General features: G+C 52.7%; 1 long non-coding RNA gene across 1 annotated transcript; it reads right to left on the bottom strand.

Moving 5' to 3' along the window:
• Positions 1–1110: 1110 nt before the first annotated feature.
• LOC121134242 lies at positions 1111–9414 on the bottom strand. The gene is made up of 2 exons (XR_005871299.1): positions 9355–9414; positions 1111–1463 (listed from the first exon to the last, which is right to left on the bottom strand). It is a non-coding gene; the product is annotated as an uncharacterized LOC121134242 (long non-coding RNA).
• Positions 9415–10301: the final 887 nt, after the last annotated feature.

Raw genomic sequence — 10301 nt, 5'->3', positions numbered from 1 at the left:
CCAGAGGGCTGACCAGGAGAGGCTGCAACAAGGGTTTATGCAGAGAGTTGTGGAGACGTGCTGAGTTAGGGCAGGACTACCTGTGCTGAAGTCTCAGCCATGCAGATGGATCTGCTCCATCAACCACACCCCAGGCTTGGCATGGGGCTCTCCCTCTGAGGGGGTACTGTAAGAATGTCTACCACCCCTAACTTGATGAGGATGTCCGCTCACCAAGGACCCCTCAATCTTTTCCTCTCCATGTCCCCGGATGAGGGTCCTTAGCCACAGTGGTGTGAGCTTCTTGACTGTGCTTATGCTGAACCCACCTCGTTCCTTTATGGTCTGGTGGTTCTCTGTGGCTTTGCCACCAACCCAGGCTCCAGCTTCCTAAGCATTCTGTGTTCTGGAAGGGCACCGGCCAGGTACTGGAAGTGTTGGGGATGGTAGGACCTGGGTTCCTTTCTTAAATCACCACACCCAGCTAATGGAAAGGGTCAGATTACAAAGTCTCAGATTACTGGTAGCCTAAGGTCTACCCACCCGAGGGCTGGACTGAACCACACCGTGGTGGGTGGTGGTAAAACCAACCAGGTTTCCTCTGGAGAACAGGGGGCAGCCAGAGCTTCCAGCTCAGCAGGGGCCCAGGAATTTCCCCAAACCTGCTGGCTTTTGATGATGTGACAAGGCTTGGGAAACTACCTGCTAGTGCCTCAGGTATGAGACTATGTGTCTGGGCAGGTGGGCATCCTGTAGGTGGGCATCTGTGCAGGTGGGTGTCTGCATAAGTGGGCATCCTGTAGAGGAGCAACTGTGTAAATGGGCACCATGCAGGTGGGCCACTATATAAGTGGTCACCTTTCAGGTGGGCACCTGTGAGGCCAGCATCCATGCAGGTGGGCATCTGTCAAGGAAAGGAAGTCGGTGTTGTGCAGGAGGACATGGCTACAAGTGGGCGTTCCTCAGAGGACCACCCTTGTACTACACATCTGCTTTTCCCTCGGCCACCACCACCTCACGCTCTCACACCCTGCCTTCCTCAAGCTTCCATCCGACAGTCACAGCAGCCAGTCCCCCGCGGGGCAAGGGCAGCCTGTCAGGGCAGTACAGGTGATCAGCTCCTGGGACACCTTGGCTGTGGCTCCAGCTTTACTACACAGAGAGGGAGGTGACAAATCCCACTTGCTGGAGGCTCAGGCCCAGCTTTAGGGACAAGACCCTAGTCAACGTGGAGCTGGGCCATTGGCCCTGTGGACATGGTATTTTGTGATTTAAAGTTTGGCCTTCTGCTCCTGGAGCAGACCTGAGTTTCAGGAGAAGGGCAGGAAGATGGGGGTGGAGCAGGCGACAAGAAACGCTGCCCCAGGGGGCAGGGAGAGCCTTCACCACCGTCTCAGTCACCCAGTCTCACGGGTGGCGGCTCTTCCGTGTGTGGGCCAGCTGCTCTGTCTGTCCTGAAGTCCGGATGGTGTTGGGATGAGCACCTGAATGAAAAAGCACATGAGTGACAGGTGTCCCCAGATGGCAGGTTCCTTAAGGACAAGGGCTCAATCTGCCTTGGACACTTCACCCCACAGGCAAAGGAGTCCATATGGCCCAGATGCCACCAAGCACTCAAGAGGAAAAGAGAAAACAGCTGTGGCGTATCTGTGCGTGGGTGGCCAGGAAGACATGGGGGTAGCCTCCCAAGGGATGCTGGCTCATAGCTCAAACAGCAGCGTAGCTGGGTGGTCAGTCCATTTCTGACTGTGGCACTAGGAGACGTGGTGAAAGGGGATGACCTGCCCAGAGAACATCTGTGAAGGTGAGACGGTACAGCAAGTCGAAAGACCTGGAACAAAGTGAGCCTCCCAAGAGACAGGGCCAGGTTCTGAGCATCTAAGGACAGGGCTGGCAGTCAGCTATGAACATAATATGGCAAAGGCCTATTGTTTTGCCTTTGTTTTTTCTAAACATGGTTTCTCTGTGGCTTTGGAGGCTGTCCTGGAACTCACTCTGTAGACCAAGCTGACCTCAAACTCACAGAGATCTACCTGCCTCTGCCTCTGCGTCCTGGGATAAAAGGCATGTGCCACCACTGCCTGTTGGCACAGGTCTATTGTGAGGGCCACAACGGTCAGAGCCTCTGCTGGTCACTGAGCAGGGTCAATAGTCAACTGGGTGGTCCTGGCAGGGTGTGGTAAACCTGACGGGTTACCTGTAGGGACACAGACCCACCCACATTAAGAGTGACCCTGTCTGTCCAAGCTGACACCCGGTCATGCCTGTCACCGCTGTTTCCTGGGTTACTCGTGCATGTCTCCTCAGAGGCCGCACATCCGGGGGCTTCCCCAGACCTGAACCAACTTGCTCACAGGACCGTGTCCCTTTCGGTTTGAATACTGATGTGTCTCACAGGAGCCACACCTCCCTCGAGGAGCCACACCGCCCGTGTGCTCCCCGGTTTCACCCTCTTACATCACCGGTGGGTAGGTCAGGGTGATGGTTAGTTACTTTTTGATGGATGTGAAAAAATAACTGACAAAAGCAACTTAAGAACAGAAGGTGTTTTTTTTGTTTTTGTTTTGTCATCTTGTCTTGTTTCTTTTTTAGAAAGGGACTTTTTTTGGTTTATAGCTCAAGCTCACGGCAGGGAAGGGATGGCAGCGGGAAGGTGAGCCAACTGGTCAGTTCCATGCACAGTTGGAAGCAGAGAGAGATGGGTGCTGGTGCTCGGCTCTCTTTCTCCTTTTTGTGAAGTCCAGGACCCCAGCCCTTGGAACGGTGTCCCCCAACATTTAGAGTCTATCTTCCCATCTCAAGTAACCCAGCCTAGAAAGTTCCCAACAGACAAGCCCAGGCGCATCTAGGTCCTGCCAAGACGATAATCAATAGTCACCATGACATGGGAACCCAGGAGTTCCCGCTTAACCACCCCTGAGTTATTCACACGAAACGGTTACCTTTAAAGAGAGTGGATCATGACTGTCACATAGACAGACAAGGGTTGCTTCTGTGGTAAAGACTTCACTCAGCTCATTTTTAGGGAGGAAGCTGGTCAGAGATGTGGAAAAAACAGTTCACAAGGAAATAGAGGAATTGCTTAGAGTATTTGGCATTGTTTAGAACAATGGTTCTCACCCATGAGTTAGAACCCCACAGGGTCACGTATCAGATATTTACATTAAGATTCCTATATCCCGCAAATCAGATAGTTACACTAAGATTCCTAACAGTATCCAAATTACAGTTATGAAGTAGCAATGAAATAATTTTATGGTTGTGGGTCACCACAGCATGAGGAACTGGATTAAAGGGTCACAGCGTCAGGAGAGCCACTGGCTTAGAGCGAGGTAGAGGTGCTCTTCCATTGCTGGACATCTGCCTCCGCTGGGAAGGCTTCCAATTCTCTGAGGACATTCCCAACCACCATGTCCTGTGCTTGCTGGGACTGTATCCCATTCACTCTGTACCCTCCTGCAAGCCACTGCCGTCCACAGTGCTTTGGTGGATGGGCCACTCTCCCCCAAGGCCACTGTGTCCCTGAAGGCAGACCTACTAATCTCACCCCTGCTAGGCTAACCCAATTTTATGGACCTCTCAGTGAAGGTGTCCAGAGCCTGAGCCAGCCTCCTTCCCACGGCTGATCTGACGGAAGGCTACGAATGAAGAGGAGGGAATGGGGTAGCCCCAAACTTGAATGGCTCAAAGTGGAAGAGGCGGGACAGGAAGCACTGCGTGGTTGAGAGGGAGGACTGGAAGAAGAGGCAGCATGTGTATGCGTGGATGCGGTAGGGTGGGCGGTGCTGCAGCAGCTACCGGCAGATGTGGGCAGCGGGGCTGGGCTGGTCCATTGGCCCTGGGACTGTGTGACAATCATGCTGATTGTCACTTGACAGATGAGGAGAGTCTCTGGGAGGGGTTTTCTGGATTAGGTTAACAGAGGTAGGAAGACCCGCAGCGCCATTCTATAGGTGTGTGTGTGTATCTGTGTGTGTGTGTGTGTGTATCTGTGTGTGTGTGTGTTGGGAGTCCTGAAATGCACAAGAAGGAGAAAGCAAGCCAAGAGCCAGCATTCACCTCCTTCTGCTTCCTGACTGCAGCTGCAATGTGACCAGTGGCGTTTAGCCCCTGCCACTGTGCCCTTCCTTCCTCGATGGACTGTATCCCCTCAAACCGTGAGCCAGAGCTAACTCTCGCTGTTTTAAATCCCCATCTTGGCAGGTACGTTGCCATAGCAATGAGCAAAGCAACTAATATATGCACCCTCTGTCCTGTAGGGTGGGAAACCAGAGCCTACTCTCCATGGCCACTTGCAGGCAATGCAGGTGACAGTCCCTGGGGGCTGGGACTCCTGACTGTAGCTGGCCTATGTCAGGAAGCAAGTGTCACCTTCAATCAACCTCTCCTGGGCTCAGTGGACAGGGATAGTGTCTGGTGCCCTTTTCTAAGGCTCCGACCTTAAGTCCCCACTCCTTTGTCTCAGTCAAGGGCTCAGCATGGCTGTGACTCAAGGAACTTCGTGGCTTTGCTCAGTCATTAGGGACTGCAGGCTGAAGTGGGCCCCTAGCTCAGAGGACATCCTAAGACTGTAAGGGTTGTGAAAGCAACGAACTGACCTTCCCTAAACCCAGATGCCCTTGTCCTGGGGCCAAGGATTTGTTCCCCAGAGAAAGACATTCCAAGTTTACACTCTTGAGTTTTCTGCCCATTAAAGCCTTGTGACCATGGCTCCCAATAAAGAAAACAGAAAACCCTTCCCCCCACCCCACCCAGCTTGGCCTCCACCAAGACCAAAACTCTCCTGGCAAAGATCTAACTGTTTTGGCCGTCCATCGGCAAGCGTCTGTTGAGCATCTACCGCATGCTAGGCAGGAAGACCAAGAGGCAGGTATTTCTAATCTCTGGCTCAGGGAGGTCATGAAGAGCCCAAAGTCCTGAAAGGAAGTCCAGTGCCAGCAGACGCAGGAAGAGCCCCAGCCTCACACTGCACCACAGCAGTCCAGCTACCCGGAGGGACAGCTTGCATCATCGAGGACTCATTTGCATGTGCTGTTATGCAATGGCCAGAGGGCCTGGGAACAGGGCTCCCTGTCTCTACGCCCTGGAGGAGACTAACAAGCCTGCTAGTGGAAAACGGTAGGAGGCGGTGGCCCAGACTGGAGCAGGAGCGATCAGGCTAGGGCACAGTGAGGACAGTGGGAGGTGGGTGAGGCGGGAGCATTTCTGGGACGGAGGTAAGAAGCCAGCTCCAGGAGAGGAGAGGGGGCTTCTCTGCCCTCCTAATAACAACAGTGTCCCTGTGCAGTTGTCCTTGTGCAGGGGAAGCACCTGTGTGCGCAGCCTTCATGCGTCTGCTTCCTCTCCCTGAGCGTCCTAGAGGTCCAAAGGCTCCAGCTGTGTTCTGGCCTTTAGTGATGACCAGGGGCCAAGGGGACCAGAACTCTGGGTGGATCTTGAGACAGCCTCTGTGACAGGAGCTGTGAAGCAATGGCAGGCCTGCTCACTGCACAGGGAGGGGCTGCCTGAACACCCCTGACACCGTGTCATCCCACTCAAGGGTCTGAGCCCCTGACAGTCATGGTCAGTGTCCCTTTCCAGATCCCCCAAAGGCACCTGAGAGTCTCCAGGCATTGTCTCTAGCTAAGTAGATACCTCCCAGGGACTCTCAGAATCTCCCTGTAGAGACAGGGCTGAGATGGTCATCAAGCCAACCACACAGGACCAAGGCACCTCTGGCTCCTCCCCCAACCGTTCCTCTGTTAACATGCAGCCTATGTGGTGCCTGAAGGTAAAAAATAAAACAAAAGCCGGGTGGTGGTGGCACACGCCTTTAATCCCAGCACTTGGGAGGCAGAGGCAGGCAGATCTCTGTGAGTTCGAGGCCAGGCTGGACCGACAGCCTCCAAAACAATACAGAGAAACCCTGTCTCGTAAAAACCAAAAAAAAAAAAAAAAAAAAAAAAAACTCACGCTGAGTGGGGTCTCCACTTCTGACACCGTCATAATGGTTAGAATCCTTTCCTGCCTTTGCTTCCTTTGGGGGAGGTAGTTGGACCTGATGTGTTTGAAGCCCCAGCATCCGGCACTGGACCAAGACTGGTTCCCTCCATGTTCATCAGGGTCTCCATTCCTAGATCCTTGCTCTGCTATTCTCCAAAGGCTGCTGAAGGGGTGACAGTCCTAGCCTAGGGACAGGGGTCTCAGCCCACACAGACTGGGGTGCAAACATCTGGAATGCAAACATCTTGCACCTCTGGAAACTGGAAGGCCAAGATCAAGTGTCTGCCAAGGGTTGCCCATTTTGTCATTGTGTCCTTTCATGGCAAAGATGAGGGAGAGACGAGTGTCCTAGGTCTTGGATCAGGTCACTAACTCTCCATCCAGCGGGCTTCTCCCTTCTGACCTCATCACTCATGAGGTCCCTACCTCCTAATACTACCCCATTAGGGGTAAGAATTTCAACATATGAATTTTGGAGACACAGACATTTGGGCTGTAACAGCAGGATGAGTATAGCTCATTGTTCAGGGACATAGACAGCCCCTCCTTCCAGCCCCATCAGAAAGTTCCAGAACCCAATACTTCTTCTTTTTTTTTTTTTTTTTTTGGTTTTATGAGACAGGGTTTCTCTGTATTGTTTTGGAGGCTGACGGTCCAGCCTGGCCTCGAACTCACAGAGATCTGCCTGCCTCTGCCTCCCGAATGCTGGGATTAAAGGCGTGCGCCACCACCGCCCGGCCCAATACTTCTTACCACAGGATCATCAAGGGTCAGGGGCCAGGGTAAAGAGGGAAGGCTGCCACTGGACAGGCAAGAAGAAGCCTGGGTGAGAACCTCAGGAGATTAGAAGACAATTGTCATGCAAGCCCATTGGACAGACAATGAAAGCAAGCAAGCCCCTCTGGCCGTGGAGAAGGAAGACAGAAGACACATCTGGGAGGCTGATGTTTCCCACGCAAACATCCCAGCCAGAGAAGCAGGGGATCTGGCGCGGAGCTGTGTGACATGGTGCGAGTGTTCCCAAAGCTTTGTGTGTTGAAATTTTATCTTAATTGGAAGGCAGGGCCTGGGGAGGCACCATCAGGATCAGATCCCAGTGGTTTCGTAAGAGGAGGGAGAGGACTGGGGTGTAGCTCTGTTGGCCTGGTGTTTGCTCAGCTGGCACGAAGCCCCTGATTGGATCCTCATCCCTGCATGATCTGGGTGCAGTGGCATATGCCTGCAATTCCAGCACTCAAGAGGATCAAGGGCCCAGGTCCTCCTCAGTCACACAGCAAGCTGGAGGTCAGACTGGGGCACGAGATAGATAGGTAGATGGATGGATGGATGGATGGATGGATGGATGGATGGATGGATGGATGGAGTGGGTGGGTGGGTGGGTGGGTAGATAGGTAGGTAGGTAGGTAGGTAGGTAGGTAGGTAGACAGACAGAGACAGAGACTCAGAGAGAGATAGACAGAGGAGAGATATCTCTGTCTCACTCACACATGACTGTACACACACACACACACACACACACACACACACACACACACACACACACAGTCTCTCACCACACAATGCTCTGCATCACCTTGGGTCTCTGTCAGCAAGAAAGCAGCCACCAGATAAACGAGCCACAAGAAGTCCTTCTGCACGAGCCACCCTGCCGCAGGCACCCAGTGTTTCATTAGAGTGAAGCCTGCCTAGTATATGCATGGGGGGCTCTGCAAAGCTGTACAGGGGGGTTTTAGAAGCACAGAGAGCCTCTGGCTTCTAGGTGAGGGGCAGGTAGACCGTCCAAGATGAGGAACACTCATGGCAGTCACCAGACACATCTGTGCATTTCAGAGCAGCAAGGGAGAGCCAGGGGCTGCCGAAAGATTCGGAGAAAGAACTCATAGGCTTGGGTTGGGCAGAGAGGAGAGACTTCCCCGGGACTGGGGCTGCTGGTGCAGTTCGGGCTCCCCAAGAAAGGTTTATTTTCAGCCAAACCAACTGCCCAGTGTGTGAGCGCATTTAGGACCATAACAGCCAATAGAAAACTGGAAAAAAATGTTCCTCCCACATGCTTCTGAACGACCCTTGAGGACACGCCTCAGCACAGAGAGGGGGACCACAGCTGCCATGAGCCCCGAAGTCTACAGGAGGCAGGACAGGTGAAGCAGATGGCACCTTCTCTAAAGAGGGGTGCGAGGGCTCTGGGAGGGCTCTGAAGGGTAGGACCTAAGCGGGTGCTGAGGGTGAACTTAGTCCACTATAGTAGGGACAGTACAGGCTGAGGTGAGGTGGCCCTGTGTCCTATTCAGAGAGGAAGGGACACATACAGGGACCTTGTCCTGTAACCACAGCAAACTGGAAGCACTCTGGATGATACGGAAAAATGTGTTTGGGGGGGTATGTGCCTCTGATCCTCAGTGTTGCCTGGGAAACAAACATGCTGAACCCATCGGCGCTGCAGGGTGTCACGGGTAGTGACTGTCCCGGTCCAGGCTGGAAAGTCGTTTATTAAGGGCATGTGGGAACTCTTTATCTCTGACTTAGAAGCTACCATGCATCGCTTTTGTTTTCTGGTAAAAAGCCTCAGGAATGGTAACAAATGAACCAGATCTCATCCACCGCGCTATCATTCCAAGGAAACTGGTGCATGAAAAGGGGAATGTGGGACTTCGGTTTGCTAGGTGGGTCCAGCACATCTGGTGTGAGCTGGAGACTTGCTCTTCCCTCAGGATCTCAGAGGGATTCTGGGATGTGACCCAGCCCCCACCCACTCAGCTGGGCCCAGAGGTACCTTGTGTGCTTCCCCTGTCCTCTGGGGAATTCCCTGGAATGACATGTGCCTGGACCTCTGTGGGGACCCTGTTCCCAGGGCCTTTAGCAGTGACCAAGCCAAGGGGACATACTACAAGGAAGGAGCGCCTGCCCTCCCAGAGACATTTCAATAGTAGCCATCAGGAACACAATGCACAAAGGTCATCTACAGCCAGCCAACAGCGATAACCTCGTAGCCTTTCAAGAGGCCAGATAAACACGACTGCAAGCCTGGGCTGGAGGCCACCGCTCTGCTGAGGATTCATAAGCAAATGCTGTCAGCTGAGAGCCTGATGTATGGTTTCTAACTACACCACAGCCAACATCCTCACACTGCCCAAAAGCATTTAGTGGAAATTTTGATAACAGTTCAGCTTCTTAGATCTGTTAAGAGAAGCTTTTTCCTTTGCTAGCCGCTTTGGTTTATCCCCCGCCAGTCACCTGGGCTCTGCCGCACCAGCCTGGTTCTAGATCCGCTTGAGTCCCAAATAAACACACAGGAGGCTATATTAATTATGAAGCTGTTGGCCTTGCTTGTCCCTTACTGGCTAGCTCTGCCTTAAGTAATTACCCCATAATTGTTAATCTAAGTATGTTTCTTACCGGAGAATAGTTCCCGGCTTCCTACCCCTATGGCGTCACATGTCGACTCTCTTGTCTTTCTCCTTCCCAGAGTTCTCCTGGACTCCTAGTCCCTCCTATCTAGGTTTCCTATAGGCTCAACAGTACTTTATTGACAAATGCACAGGACTTCCCCCAACAAGATCCAACTGTAGTGAATGGTCACCATTCAACAGCTCCCAGGGCAGGTGCCCAAAGTCAACCTTTGCAGGGAGCCACTCTCTGGGCACGCCAGGGCACTTACAGAGGTTTAAGGCAGTCACTGCCCTGCCTTCCTCAGCATGTGGGGATCCCTGGTGTCCCATGGCTCTGGCCTTTCCTCCTCCTCTTCCTCCAAGGACAGCATCCCAGCATCCTCTGCTCTTTTCCCCTTCGATATTCTTCCTGGCACTGAGCCTCCCTGTCATCCTCCTGTGAGGACATTGCCCACCTGGATCACCCAGCTAGCATCCATCCCCAAATCTCCAGGGGATCCTGTCTACAGCACCCTTTTCTTCTGCAGGATCCCAGATTCTGGGGCGAAGGTATGGACTGTGGATTCACCTGCTACAAATAAATCCCACCTCTACTTGAAGCCATGTTTCCTAGTGACATCTGAAAGTGAGTATGAGAGAGAAGTAAGGCGACAGGTATAAACACTTAGGGTTGGTTCAGGACAAAGGTAGGAGCTAGGAATGGATTAGGGATTAAGAATGATAGTTGTTCTTGCAGAGGACTCAAGTTTGGTTCCTAGAACCCATGCCTGGCAGCTCACAACTGCCTGTAACTCCAGCTCCAGGGGAATATCTCTCTTCTGGACTCTGTAGGAACTCCAACTCGTGTGTGTGTGCATACACACTTAAAAAAGATTATTTTGAATGTGTGTGTGTGTGTTTGTGTGTGTGTTTGTGTGTGTGTGTGTGTAGTGAAGCTCTCTTTATCTAGCACGA

The sequence above is a fragment of the Mesocricetus auratus genome, unplaced genomic scaffold (assembly GCF_017639785.1).
Source record: "Mesocricetus auratus isolate SY011 unplaced genomic scaffold, BCM_Maur_2.0 Super-Scaffold_100027, whole genome shotgun sequence".
Classification (NCBI taxonomy): domain Eukaryota; kingdom Metazoa; phylum Chordata; class Mammalia; order Rodentia; family Cricetidae; genus Mesocricetus; species Mesocricetus auratus.
Note: the sequence above shows the minus strand (reverse complement) of the source record. Positions and strands in the feature narration are given on the sequence as shown.